This window comes from Perognathus longimembris, chromosome 17, assembly GCF_023159225.1.
Source record: "Perognathus longimembris pacificus isolate PPM17 chromosome 17, ASM2315922v1, whole genome shotgun sequence".
Taxonomy (NCBI): domain Eukaryota; kingdom Metazoa; phylum Chordata; class Mammalia; order Rodentia; family Heteromyidae; genus Perognathus; species Perognathus longimembris.
In genome coordinates this window covers 3479306-3494355 of record NC_063177.1, presented here as the reverse complement: position 1 = coordinate 3494355, position 15050 = coordinate 3479306, and positions in this window count along the sequence as shown.

The window sequence follows — 15050 nt, the reverse complement described above, 5'->3', positions numbered from 1 at the left end:
TTCTGCAAAACTAGAAAGGGGTTTTGCACCTGGTCAGTTTGTCATCCCTTCTGGTCATTTGTATAGCTAAGTAGTGCCTATTTTGTGTAACCAGCTTGAATAAAACCCAAGCTTTCCAGTCTTTTGGGATCCCATCTTGTTTCTGACACTTGGTCAAGGTATCTGACAACTCCTTTATGCCCAATTAAAAATGGTCTTGTTCTTTGCTGGTCTGCGCTGCCATGTGTTTGAGCAAGTGGCACAACCCATCTGTTAAGTCAAGAAAGGTCATGTGGTGGCTTCCTTTCAACCTCAAAAAATGCAAAATTACCTGTTATGACTTGCACTCAACCAGTTTAAAGCATCGTTATATGTTCGAGGCTGTTTTGCTAACAAAGCTGTGCTCCCAACAGTCCTGGTCTATGCTGAGTTCGGGACAGTTTGGAAGGCAGCACAGGTGTGCCTGGACTAGAGGAGGCGGTCTGTGGCCTGGCTGAGGCCATTTTGCACTGTACCCTACATGCTGCTGCTGTGGATGCCCGAACCCTGAAGCAAGCATTGCCTGGTGGGCCTCGCACCCAGGATTGACCACGTGTAGTCAAGCGCTTGGCCCAGCAGCTGTGGCCACAGGAGCATGAGCAGGGGTCACCCCCCCACCCCACCCCACCCCCTGCACAAGCAGAGGCCACTCCCAGGAAGTGCCCCCAGAGCAAAAGGCCCACACAGCTCACTGACTCTGGTTCTGCTCTACCCTGCCCCCATGACCATGCACCGGAACTGAGGAGGAGCCCCAGAGAGTGAAAAGGCCCAAGCAGCTCATGGACTCCTGTGGCAGGCCCTCCCTCCCCCCACCCCCTACCCCCATGTCCCAGTGGGGACATGCCCTGGAAATGGAGAGCCCCAACAGTGCAAAGGCAGGCAAAGCTTACTGACTCTGCCCCAGCTATGCCCAGGAATTGAAGCAAGCTCCTGAGTGAAAAAGCACAGATCATGGACTCCAGTGGCACCTGCCAGGTAGTGCTTGCTCTGTCTGTTCCTTTTTCTGCTGAGGCTTCAGAAGGGCCCCAGGGGCCTCCTTTTGGCCTGCGTTCCCATGGTTGGCACTCTCCGTGTACTCTAGGAACCGTGGATTTTCCACACAGTGGACAACCCTGGGTTTGCCTCAAAGCCAGCCTCAGGATTTTGCAAAAAACAAAACAAAACAAAAAAAGGAAATCCTCCTCATCCCACCCCACCTTTGAAGGGGTAGAATGTGGAGATTCCATCAGTGAAGAGTTTAAATATAGTAAATAATTCTTTTAGCAGAGAGGAGACCTATGTTCCCTCATCTATAGGCATATTTTGCCCTTGGTCGTGTGTAAAGTATGTCTTCTGGGCTCAATCACTCAGTCGCTCTGATGGGACTTTATGGGACTTGCCAGGTGAACCCTGATGGCTTAGTGGCTCTAGTCATCCATCTATAGATGTATGTTCTTGATTGGAATGCTGCCCAATATCCAGTGAGCAGCTTGGTAATGGGAGGTACTTCATTAGGCTTTATCCTTCTTTATCCTATTCTTTCAAGTTGCTAAATAGAGATAATCTAAAGCTCTAGTCTAGTTCCTTGGGGCACCGGGGACAGGTGCAATGTTCACTGGGGTACCTGAGTCACTGAGGTCTTCACCTGGTTCCCACATCCGTGATTCTGTGAGCTCAGGTGACCCTCACTTTCTGTACTCTTTTTTTTTTTTTTTTTTGGCCAGTCCTGGGCCTTGGACTCAGGGCCTGAGCACTGTCCCTGGCTTCCTTTTTGCTCAAGGCTAGCACTCTGCCACTTGAGCCACAGCGCCGCTTCTGGCCGTTTTCTGTATATGTGGTGCTGGGGAATCGAACCTAGGGCCTCATGTATACGAGGCAGGCACTCTTGCCACTAGGCCATATCCCCAGCCCCACTTTCTGTACTCTTGAGTTGATTTTGTTATAATGACGAGCTGAAGGGACGTTCCAGCAATTCATCTCTAACAAGGAAAAATTTCCCCCTTGCTCTTGATCTTAGGAGAGCTCCAAATGTAGAGTTGACGACTAAGATGTGTCTACCTTGTGGCCACAGAAAGGGTTTCTTCTCTGGGTAAAGATGGTTGAAGGTAAATGGAAGGTTTTGTCCAACTAGGAAATCTTTGCTTTATAAAAGTTCAATGATGTAGAATATGGGGAACCATGTAGTCTGCCAAGAATGGTCATAGGTCAGGTCCTTCTATCAGTTTATGGCAGCTTGGGGCCTTTGCTTGCCAGGGAATCACTTTAGTACCCTGTAGGTACAAAGGGTTTGGCATGTGGCGTTTTCCCCCCCTCTTCTAGTAGTTCTGGTGGCCAACAATGGTGTGAGAAACAGGTGTCTCACCATCTCACTCTGATGCTTGAGGAATCAATCCTTATAGTTAGGGGGATGATAAGCCTGTTGAGAATCCAGCCACAGACCTCCATGAGTTGCTTCTCTGACTTGCTTATTTTGCTCTATTGGTGCTCTTTAGCTTCCATGCTTAACTTGGGAGCTCTTCTTGGTCTCAACTCAGAAAATGCTGTCCTCCTTGTTTCCCCAACTGTTTGGGGTTGTGTGAATGGAGCTGTTACAGTTGAAGGATTCTAGGTTGCTTTAGCTCTCCAACATGTTCCTGGAGAAGTTTCTCTGGCCTTTCAGAAGGGGTTTCATCTCCTCAGTGAAGGTTATGGGTAATGACCTCAAATGACAACCTCACCAGTAGACCCAAGTCTTTGCTCTTGGCGATACATAGATGATTGTGGATCCCATCATTTCTTAACTCCCAGGTAACAGATTATCCACATGGATCTCCTAGTCCCATCAGGTAACAGATGATGTAGCAAATGACTCTGTAGACACATCTGTCCCTCTCAGCAGAGTAGAACTCAATACATAGTGTTGGAATGTGGTGTTCTTCCTGTATTGGACCTATGTCCCATTTGAATAACTGATGCCCTTTTTGGACCTCCTACTATAGGCACCATGAATGCTAGAGAGCCTACTTGACTTCCTAAGTACCTACTCACCTCCAAACTTCCCAGGATTGAAGAGAAAGGGAGCCTTTGACCTGAGTATAGACCCTGATAATAAAATTATCTAGAATTCACCTACATCTGATTCTGTGCCATCCTGAAGTGGAAGAAGCTGCTTCATATTTTTGGCTTCATAAACCTACAGCCATATCGAGCTGTTGGACACTATCAGTTCAGCCTGCTTCTGCTTTTGTCCTTGTCTGCCTGGTGCTCTTTTATTTATATACATTTTTTCTTTATTTGTATATATATATATATACACACACACACACACACACACACACATATATATATATATATATATACAAATTTTTTCTTATTGTCAAAGTGATGCACAGAGAGGTTACAGTTTCATACACTAGGCCTTGGGTACATTTCTTGTACTATTTGTTACCTCCTCCCTCATTCCCCCCTCTCCTTCTCCCTCCCATGAGTTGTTCAGTTGGTTTTCACCAAATGGTTTTGCAAGTATTGCTTTTGGAGTTGTCTTTTTATCCTTTGTCTCTTGATTTTGATATTCCCTTTCACTTCCCTTGTTCTAATACCACTATATATAGTATCCAGTGTACTAAGATGAGATACAGTAATAGTGCGGGTACAACCACAGGAAGGGGATACAATAGAAGCTACGGTTTCACATGGCATGTTGAATGTGATTACAACAGTAATATAACAGTCATTTCCATAACCTGGAGTTCATTTCACTTAGCATCATCTTATGCGTTCATAGGGGCATAGCTTGTGATCCTCTGCTGTAACTAGCCTAAATCTGTGCTAATTATTCCCTATGAGGGAGGTCATAGTGCCCATGACTTTGTATGGATCCCAAGGCAAAATTGCTTAAAGTTTTTGTTTCTATTCCAGCATGACTTTAAAGTATTATGTTATGAATGACATGGATCTCACTGAATCGCCCAGTTTCATGGGAAGAACTGCTTCAGGAGGCTTGCTTCGAATTCAGAATTCCAGGAGATTCAGTATCTTGTAGTGAGACCAGGTCTGACATATGCTCCAGTCCCATTGACAGCTGTAGTTGAAGGACAGAAAATGCATTCTAAGACCACATTCTTTGTCTGTAACATTAGGTCAAGTCTCACTCTGCTATGTGCTGGGATTAGAACCTGTCTTGATTTCATAAGGAAGATGCTGCCAAACTACTTAGCTAGAAATCTAGTCCAAAGAGGAGTGCATTTGTAGGGAATACTCATCACCATTGCCATGTGTTTTCTGCTCAGATGATTTTAGGTGATCGCACATTTGCTTCATTACAATATGCTAAATTTGTCTCAAAATATGTTCTTGCTGCATCCCAGGACACTTGTGTTGCTCAGGGGAAGTTCTCCACATTCTAACACTATCACTTCCACTGGACAAACCCTTTGGTTGCTGGCTGTATGGATAGTACTTACAATGGCCCAGGAACTAGCATCTTGCAAAGGATTCGTGTACCAGGGGTTTCCATGGTATTTGCATGCTCAGTTGTCCACCCTTTGGCTCAGTGAAGAACTTAGCTCTACAGCCCAATGCTCAGTCTGTTTAAATGTACTGGTTGTCACAAAACTGGCACTTGGCCCAAAGCAAGAAGTCACAAGTCATGTAACAGTTGAAGCAACCAAGAGCAACTTCTCAGCCTTTGCAGTTTTTCTTTGTGCTTCTGCGCATATGTTGCTCCATGTGCAAGTATAGTGGTGCCTACTGTATAGAGTGAGACATGGCATCATTCCAGCAACCAGCTTTTTAAAAATTATTAAAATCCCCTTAGCATCTGGCCACTTCTAAAGCATTCCTAACCACTGTGTTTCTTTCTTTTAAAAATATATTCCTTGTAATCCTGATGGCTTTAAATTAGATTTTGAGTCCTAGAGAGAGGGTGAAGCTTCTGTGATTACGTAGTAGAATGTAGATGATCTGCATGCAGGTTGCTGGGTGTGACACTGTGGATAGGTACACACAGGCATTCAGGAGCCTGAGGCAAGAGGATTTCCCTCAAGCCCAGAGCTGTAGGTTAGGGTGCATAATATAGTGACACTGCCTAAAATAACTTCCAAATACTTGGAAATCTATTAAGGACCAGTTAATACTATAGATGTGTACTTTGAATATATAAAGCAGAAGGGGGCTCCAGGAGTGAGCTTCCCAGTAGTGTATCATGTTTTTGGAAACCCAGAAGGTTGGATGTGCTGACTCCACACAGCAGAATGTAGGGGTGTTCTTACTCCCTGCCCTGTGCTGAGTGTAGTCTATGTGTCCTACCAAAAGGGGGTCCTCCAGCATGGGCTCAGGGGGAGGCAAAGATGGGTTAAGCTGCAGCAGGCCTGCCTGCTATCAGGAGTTCTCCAACTCTGCAGGAATCGCCCGACCTCTTCCAAGAGTCTTTCTTTAAAGCTTGAGATGGTACAGTGACCAGATGCTGTGGTAGGGTCTTCTTGAGTCTGCTTATCTGGCAAATCTACAAACTGCCCATCCTGAGTCTTCCCATAGCACCTAAGAAAGGTCTTCCCTGAACCTGGTGGTAGATGTCCCCATGTGAGTAATTTCCAGATTGTTTTCATACTTTTGAAGAATATGGGGTGAGAATTTTGAGGAGACAGTGGAGTCTGTTACTATGAGCAAGAATAGCCTCCTTCAGCAGAGTCAAAACACACATGTTCAGACATCCATACTCTATGGCTCTGTGGTATGACCTCTAACTTTTAAGCTATGCCCTGTGGGCATAATCAGTGGTGACCTGAGGTGGACTTGTATAGTGGCCAGATGAATGACTGTGCAACTAGACTTGGCATCCGTGAATGACCCTGGCGGAAAGCATGTCTGGTGAGTGGCCCTCCATTGAGAAGTGCTTTATCAGGCTTTACAGGTCCATATCTCTATTCCTTCAGCAACTTTTAGCAATGAGATACAGTGTACCTATGACCCCACAAACTTCTTGGCTATCTCAGTTCCAGTAGAATAGATCTATTCTAGACCAACCCCTGCAGTATGCTTCTGCACTATGATGTGAATACCAGCACTGACAACCAAGTCCTCATGGAATTGAAGGGCTCTGTCTGTGGATAGAGTAGGAAACCAAGTCCTTGGTTTTATATGTGAGAAGGAATGTCTGACTCATTGGTGTTTGCAGCCCTGGCCCCATTTGGAAGATCTGCTTATAGTGGTACAGAAGACTGAAGAGCCTCAAAGAAATGTGGCTTCCTTTTATGCCCCGAGACACTAGAGAAGAACATGACATACTTCTGTCATCTCAGAACCAAGTTGTATTTGCATAGAGTGGGGGACCTCAGTATGCTAAAGGGCAGTGCTGCAAGTCTGAACTGACTTTCTCCCGCACTGACTTTATCATTTTCTGAATTGCTGAATTGGTGTGCTTCTATTTTTAATCCTGTTGATGGGTTCATATTCTATTGGAGATGGGAGGTATTCTTTGTAATGATTTTAAATAGACTATCAATGAGTCATGCAGATGACTGCATCCATTGGAAGTACTCAAACCATAGGTGGCAACTCTACTGAACAGGATACTAGACAAATGATGGAGCATATCACAATATTTCTTCTAATACTGTGGAATGTTTCTGAGCAGCCATTTTCTAAGTTGTTTTTGATTAACTTTTTTCACCTACTTCTATTACCATTTGAAGAGTTCCTCTCTTCAGGATACAGCTTCTACTTCGCATGTGAGAAAAGTGGAGGCCACAGTGTGGCAGAAGGATATTCCTCCATCTTGAAACTCAAGGACACCAGGCAGCTGTAAGTGTCTAGCAATTCTTACCCCTACAAGTTTCTCTGAGAAACTTCCAGAAACAGCTTCTCTTCCTAGGTGAAGTTCAGATATGTCCTAAAAAGTTCACTGAATTCCTTTTGTTCTTAGGGGCACAAGAGGACTGGGCATCCAGTACATCGTGGCATAGGGGTTGATTGACATTCTCCACATAGATCTCCCAGCACCTGCAGGTCATAGGCAACAGGGGCTATCCCAGACACTGGGGCCTTCTGAGCAGAGGACAGCTCAGCACTCAGTGTTGTCACTTAGCCTTCCTCCAGTTGCTTAAGAGCTGTCTGTCTCCTGTAATTTTGTACAGTTAGTGTTAAGGGAGAACAATTCCTCTTTATTTCTCTTTGGTATCCATGAGGCCTGCTTTCCATCCTATTGGATACCCACTGAAGATTCCTAGAATTAAAATGGGAAGAAAGATAGACTCCTGCTTACTGCTTCTGGAAGAATTGGTCCTCTTATTTCAAAGAAAAATTCTCTAGCTTTGGGGGAGAGGTTTGGTGTAATTGGCTGTCTTGTGGGATATGCAATAAAATGTAGCTTCTCTACATTCAAACCAGGGATTACTCTTGGCCATGCTCAGGGTGTGTGGGGTGTACATGCCATTGCTGGAATTCCCACTGTTCTTGCCTTCTTGACTCCTGGATCTGTGAGGTCCAGCATGCCAGGTGTGAGGTCGATTATGGGGATGCTTGCTCCCCACTTTCAGTAGAAGCTCAGGAATTCACAGCTTTGAATTTTCTGTGCAATGATGGGAGTTAGGGACTAATTATTTCCTCAAGTCTGGTAATTGAGTTGTTTCCTCTAATGAGACCAATTGTTCCTGGCCTGTCCTTTTGTACTGAGCTAGTATGGCACTGTGAGGTGGTGGCTGCAGTGCCCATTTCCCACTTAGCCAAGGGGCACAGCGACAGGTCTGCTCTGACTGTGCCCCATGCCAGACTTGTCCTGCTGTGTAGTAAGTTAAAATTTGAATCATTCCACTTCAGCTAGAGATCAGTTTTTCTTGTAGAAGAGAGTCTTTGCACAATCATGGAACAGGCAATGAGTGATTTTGTTTTTAACAAATACTCCAGCAGCCTGTGCAAATCTGTGGTGTGGTATCCACAGATATCTATAGCAAGTACTGTGGAGCTTGGCTTTCATTTTCTGACTGGTGTGGGTCTTCCTTTGCCTGGGGCTAGAAATGACTTCCTCTCTCCTGAAGTACAGGGGGTAATTGAATGGTAAATGGATGACGACCCAGAAGATCTGTGTCTGCATCCAGGAAAAATAGCAGGAGAGGGAAGAGCCTAGGTCTGGGTGGCAGAGGCTAGCTCAGGGTGGGGATGCAAGGAAGTCCTGTGTTATCTCAGTAAATAGGTTTGCTCATGATTTTCTGCCCCTCTCAGGAGTCAGTGGTGTAAGAGTGGCTAAAGTGTGCTCAGAATAGACAAGTATCTCAAAGGTACTCTCCATTCCTGATGGAAAATACTTGAGCCTGATTGTTTTAGTCAGATGCAGACTAATCTGTAAGCCTTTCAGTAAAGGTGATAACTTTGTTGGATTGCATGAATCATTCTTTGACTATAAAAATGGGAAAGTTTCCATTGCCATGTGCTGCCCTGTGAAGTTCTCCTGCTGAAATTCTGCCCTAGGCAACTCAATCTCCAGTTGTTCATGGCAGCCAGAGAATACCCTGCTGTAGAGGGGTACCAATACATCCTAGTGATGGTATAGGCTTCTGAGCTACCCTCTGTATGTTAATGGAGGTATTTCTGGAAAGGTTGAGAGTTTGGCTCTGGAGAGGAATCATGAGGTCTTGTACATTTGCCTGGACTGGCTTCACATTTTGGTTTGATTTCCCTGTTGGATATCTCTGTGATATTCTTTTTCTTTACTGGGAGGTATATTTTTAAAAAATATACTCTGGTTACTCATCTGTACTTAAATAGATTTCTACTTCTCATGATCACCACGGGAAGTGGATACAGGGGTAAAAAATGTGAGGTAATTAATCCCCTGTATTCAGGGAGGAGTCACTCTTTAACTCTCATGCATTCTATCACAAGTAGGTGAGAGAATATTGAATGCTGTCTGCTTCATGTTATTTCACCTGTCCTGAGTAGATCTAATATAAATACTATAAGTCCTTCAAGTCTTTACTGCTTAATAGCAAGTTAAGAACTTCAGTGGAGTATTATGCAGCCATTAAGAAGAATGAAGCTATGCCATTTACAGAAAAATGGATGGAACTCAGGATGCTTCTGTTAAGAGAAGTAAGCCAGTCACAGAGCATTGAGACATTCACTGTTTAGAAGAACACTGTTCCAGAAGCAATGTGGAAAACTTGTTTTGGGATGATTCCAGTTAAAAATGGATGAGACTTTGGTGTTTCAATGCTCTGTATTTCTTGGCCATACATCAGGGGTCCAACTAGTTAGGTGAGGACTGAAGGTACAGTGATATCTGGAATCTGGGACCTTAGGGATGGTTGTAGAAGCACTTTCTTGGAACTGTAACCCTGCTCAGTGTGAAGTGTGAAGCTGGTAATATTCTTGTTATGGACAGTTCTTGCCAACTATGACTGAAGGTACCTTTACCATGACAGCCTTACAATAGCTACCACTAAACTGAAAAGAATTTAATCATCCTAGATAGTGTTCATCCTATTCTTAGAATTCATCAATCAGAAAGGACATGTGAGTGATCTTCCCTGTTCTGTATGATCACATTATTGAAATAATATCTCTATACTGAAGAAAGTATATGGGAGGAGACTCATATCCATGGAAGCACAGCATTCCCATGGGAAAGTAGAAGAGGCGTTCTTGATGGGCCTTCCCAACAGAATTAGATAAGCATGATGTCTGAGTGGCAGGTTGGATGCCATCTTTGCTTGTCTTCAATTTATTTTCCCTGTGATGTAGGAGTTGATTTGGGTGGATAGTGGCCATGGAATTCAACAGAGAAAATCCTATCTTTCCAATTATCCTTCATATGTGGAGATGAGTTGTTTCCACAACTCTGATTTCTCTAGTGTTCACCAATCATTTTAGTTTGTAACTATAGTCTCTCTACTCTGGCATTGAGAGATAGAGTTGGTAATATTTCACCTCTATCTTTTTCCTTTATTCTACATGGGACTGGTGAATCTGTAGTCTGGAAATATTCACAATGAGAAGGATAACTAAGATTTATATGTCCAACCAGTGAGAATGGAGCCACTTGAAAACAGCAGAGTCCCTTAAAACTTTCAAATCTCTGCCCTAGAGAAGGAACTGTGAACTGTGAAGATTAACTAGTGACGGCTTCTCAGAGCCGGGATTTGAAGCTTAGAATACTTGGGATAAGAAGGAACTGTCAAACAAGCATTAGGGAGGAACAAATCATGGATGTTGCTGTGTGGAAGCTCAATCTTTGAACTCCAGAGGGGCTTTTCCCTCTTCTTTTTGTTTGTATTTTTCCTAATGGATATCGCTTGTTCAAAACTAATAGCCCCACCTTTTGTTCTGAGTGTGTGTGTATCACTGGTGGGGTCTTCCTTGATGAAGAGTGCGTGGGCAATTGCACACCTGCACAGTACTCCTGGGTATATTCTGAAGGACACATGGTAGTGACCTTGAGGCTCACTTACCACCAGAGCTGTGGTTCTGGCACAGGTTGTACTGACCCAATAGGAGTGGGACAGAGCTGCCTTGGGACATGGCCTTGAACTGCAGCATTTTTCCTTCACAACTCTGTGCTTTTTGTTACGGCCTGTAGTGCTGGATGCTGCCTGTCACCTGCTGAGTCACGGTAAATTACTCTGGCTCATGGTCCCTTGTGTCTTGTGCATCTCCAAGACTTGTTGTGATTTTACCTAGTGGTAATCAGTTTGCAGATGCTTCTTTAAACTGTGTGTAGTTGGTAGTTGTCAAAGTAACAAAGAGGAGGAATACCATTTCCTGGGAACTGGGAATGGCATGAGCTAAGGCACTGATGCAATCGACAAAGAGTTTTGTCTCCATGTTTCCTCCTAGACCAGGTCTCCGTGATAAAGAATCTTCAACCCCAGAAGAAATCAGAAACATATTCAGTTTTTCCAACTAAAATACAAGTTGGTTCGAGATTTTTTGTAATACAAAATGGAAGCAATCAAACATTGTCTGAAGTACTTGAATGGGGAGTTTTCCATTAGCAGATCCCTTGTAAGGAACACGTTACATATCTTGTACACTGTCTAAATGTAAGGTTAAAGTTGTTTCAAATGACAAAACATGTAACACTGCTTGAGTGGAAAGCATGTAAGATGTGTAAAACATGTAGAAGCTTTCCCAAGCAATTCTTCTTCTGACAAATCATGCCAATGGAAGGGCACCTGAAGAGAATCCATTGAAAAGGAAACCAGTGTGTCTACCCTGGATTCCATACATTTTGAATCAATGCCATGTGCATGTCAAGCAATGCCAGCAAACCCAGAAGCGGAAGAAATGGTAAAAGAGTAGGGAGTGGGGACAAAGGTGGGCATGGTCTTGCATGATAAACTCTAGTTCATTTGTGACTTGTGTCTTTGGTAACTCTGGAAGGAAGCCCATAGAGTGGAGGTGTGAATTTCCATGTCAGGAAACAGTACCTCGGATCAACACCAATGTCACCCCAATTGTTTTTTTGTTCTTTATCAGCTGAGATGTGCCCTTGTGCTCAGAGCTGAGCTGCTTTAGGACATTTTCCAGAAAGATCTAAGATAGTAACTTGAATGGAGGCCAGAAGGAAGTGTCCTTGGGTTGGGACAACTGGCATGATGCCTTCCCTAGCTGTGCTGAAAACAAGGGAGTCTGGGAGATATTAGCAAGCACCCATCCATGCCCACACTCTACAGAAAGAGTCCAGTGCTCTTGGGATGAGCTTTGGTCAAGAAGAGCAAGGGATCTTTCCCCCTAGAGTAGAGCTAACTAGATGCCATAACTGAAGACTGATGTCTGGCTCTTGGCATGACCTCACCCTTCTTCAGCCCTGAGAGTGATGATGAAGCCTCCCACAGGACCAGACAACTCTAACATTCAATATTGAATCAGGAAGAGCTGAATATCTCTCTGCTAACTGTAGAATCTCACCCTTGTTCAAGGTAGTCTTAGATGCATTGGATAATATAAAAGGTGGGATTCCAAAGCTGCTTTGCTGCTTGTTCCATGAGCAGTCAGGGATTCTTCTTTTGTTGTCCTCAATTAGTTTTCCAAAATGACCTCTCTTAGCAAAGCAAAGGGCTCTTTTCTGAATTTCTCTGTCTTCTGGCCTGTTGAACATTTCAGAAGCAGTCACAGTTGACTTTGTAAGTAAGGAGCTGGGAGTTGTCCATGAGGATGGATTTAAATCCCTTCTCCCAGAATCTCGGAAAACTGGCAGATGGCTATAGCATGTGGGAGGTGGATAGATACGGTGAGGAATGCAGAATTCATAGAAGTAGAATCTTTTTTCCCCAGAAGCTTTGCAATTCCAACACTAAGAGTACAGCGTGGGTCATGTCCATATGGGTTACTTCCCATCTGTGGGAAGACCCATGGGACTCAAGATGCAAATGGAAGATTGTAAAACCACTCCCACCACCATGATAAGGACATGCTGGGCCACACAGGCTCCTGAAGACTAAATTATGAACTAGAATGTTCTTCTACTGAGTGGAAGCAGCCTCTAGTCTCACACTCCTCTGGAAATTCCTCTAGATTCCTTATGGATGTTTTCCACAGGGGACAAGGCTCAGATAATGGTCACCAGACTAGTATAGTAAATCCTTGGTGCTTTTGGTCAGAAGGGACTTTGTTGTGGTTACAGGGAAAATTCCTACCTCCTTGGGAGCTGCAGTGACTCCAAGTCAGGAAGGGAAAGGCACAGGTCCATATGAAATTATGTCTTTAAATGTGATCATAGCCACACTATTGTGGAGAAATTGAGAATGCCCTCTGGTGTTCTTATAATTTTCAGTTTTCATGATCATAAAGGGAGAGTAAATTTGTTAGAAATTTCACTTTTTCTGTTGCCTGCTGTAATTTGCTTGTGCCTGGTGTTAGAAACCAGTGAGGAAGTTGTTTGGGGTTATATGATACTCCATTGAGATGGTTTCAAGGTTAAATTTTGTGTCTGCAATGAAGATACTCACTATGGAAAGTTAGAGAGAGGAAGACATGGATATTTTCTGAGAATTGTGCCCATTCATTTGAAACTTACAGAATAATTTAATGTTTTCAACCTCGGTACTCTGGAATGCTATGAAGATGTGTGGGATGTTTGATTTTTTTTTTTTAAAGTTTGTGATGTAGGTTTCCAGTGCCAGAATAGGTACAGGGACTGGTGCTCACACAGTCTTCCATAGACATATTAATTTAAAGAATGGAAAATAATCACATGTCACAGTGTGGAAGAGCAGAAGTGTGAGATGATTCTCATGTAAACAGACCCTAGGCAGCCTTGTCCTGCCTTTTCTAGCCAGGCTTGCCTTTCCAGAAGTGGTTCGCCTTTATCAACCTCTATCTTAGACTGTTTTTCATCTGTGGAGATGGGAACTCTCTAGATTTGAGTGCCTACCCTGTTTTCTTTCTCTGTCCCACTTTCTTGGCTTAGGTTCCCTTCTGAATATAGTTTTCCACCTCCCTGGCAGTAAAAGACCATCTGTGTCTTGGTATCAGTGGACAAGCAGTGTTGTTTCTGCTTTTCTCCCGAACTTGACATGTCTCTTATGTTCTTTGGATTAGGACTGGGCATTTTATTGGGTCACTATATGTCTACAGCCTTCAGATTCTTTCTTAGGAATCACACAGAGCTATTGAACTGGTTGGTGACTGAGTGGAGTGAAGAGAGAAGGGAGTGCAGGAGGTGTTAGTGAGCTGATCAGTTAGAGGTGACTCGGTCTTGAGCTTGCTGAGGACACTGAGGGGCCATGAGCAGTGCATCTCAGAATGTCCTTCTGGATGAACACTTTTGCTGCTTACCTCCAACTTGGTCAGTGGCATTCTTCTAAGCTTTGCCCCTTCGTATTTCATGGAAGTGCTGAGATGGGACTCAGGAAAGGAAACAAGTGAAGAGTGAGAATGGAGTGAAGGTGATATAACAGGTAGCACAGATGAGGTCAAACCCACCTGCCTCTGCTTTGCAGAGGGAGAGGGCCTGGCCTGATACTACCTACAGCAAAGTAACTGCTTGTTTGTCTTTCCTATGAGGGAGAGGTGCCTTCTTGGAAGAAATATGAAACAAATGTGCCCCTGATACCTGGGTGCATACATATCTTTTTGTTTTTCCTGTTCAGATATCATTTAAGGAGCAAGTCAGATTATTTGGTGCATAGTATTGTGTGTGAACTTGGTTACTTGACATTTTCCATTTGGGAGGTGTGAGGAGGACTTGTGTGGCCCTTGACAAGCGAAGGTTCTATGTTTCCCTCAAAGCCTGTGCCCTACAGAGGCCAGCGGATGGGTTGGGGTGTGAAATTGAATAAATGTGTGGCTGGTAATGGGGCCTGGGAGTGGATCTGAGCTTTCTGTTTTGCTGAGTGGAAACTCATCCCTTGAACTCCAGAGGGTGTCTGTATTTGGGTCCTTTACTCATTGAATTTGTCTATTTCCCATGAAATTCAGCTTGTTTCTAATCTATGAGTGTCATCCTCAAGACTTAAGGCTACTTTAAATGAGACTTCTACAAAACCCTTTTCTCTCCAGCCTGCATCTCTGCAGGGTCTTCCTTGAATGATTGAAGTGTGTGCACCTGTCTGCACTCTGAAGGACATACCTCAGGGTCCCTGTATTGCACAAGCTCCAGTGCTTATCTGACTTAGGGTATCATGGTCAGGCTCTGTCTGGAACTTAAGTACTTAATGTTCATGATCTTTTACTTCAAAGCTCCATGCTCACATCAGCCTCTGGAGTGGGCCTGTATCTGGCAGCTCTACTGAGCCACAGTGGATTTCTCTGTACCAGCTTGTTGTGATGAGGTGCATAGTGCAGGTTTGTGATTCCCATTGGTGAGTGCTGTTTTCTCCTGAGGACATGGTCAGCTGGGGAATGTTCTAGAGATGGAGGTGATCAGAACAGTTTCCTGGGAACTGGGAATCACAATTTGTTGACCAGCTTAGGACACCCAGAGAAGAGAGTGGTGAATGATGGTAAGGCAACATGTGAGCATAGCTTTGTGTTGGTCACCATTAGGCCACAAGTGGCTTGCTGTCACCAGAAACCCTCTATTAAGCTCCATGGAATGCAGGTCAGAATGTCCTCATTAAGAAGCAAGACTCCTGGGGTTG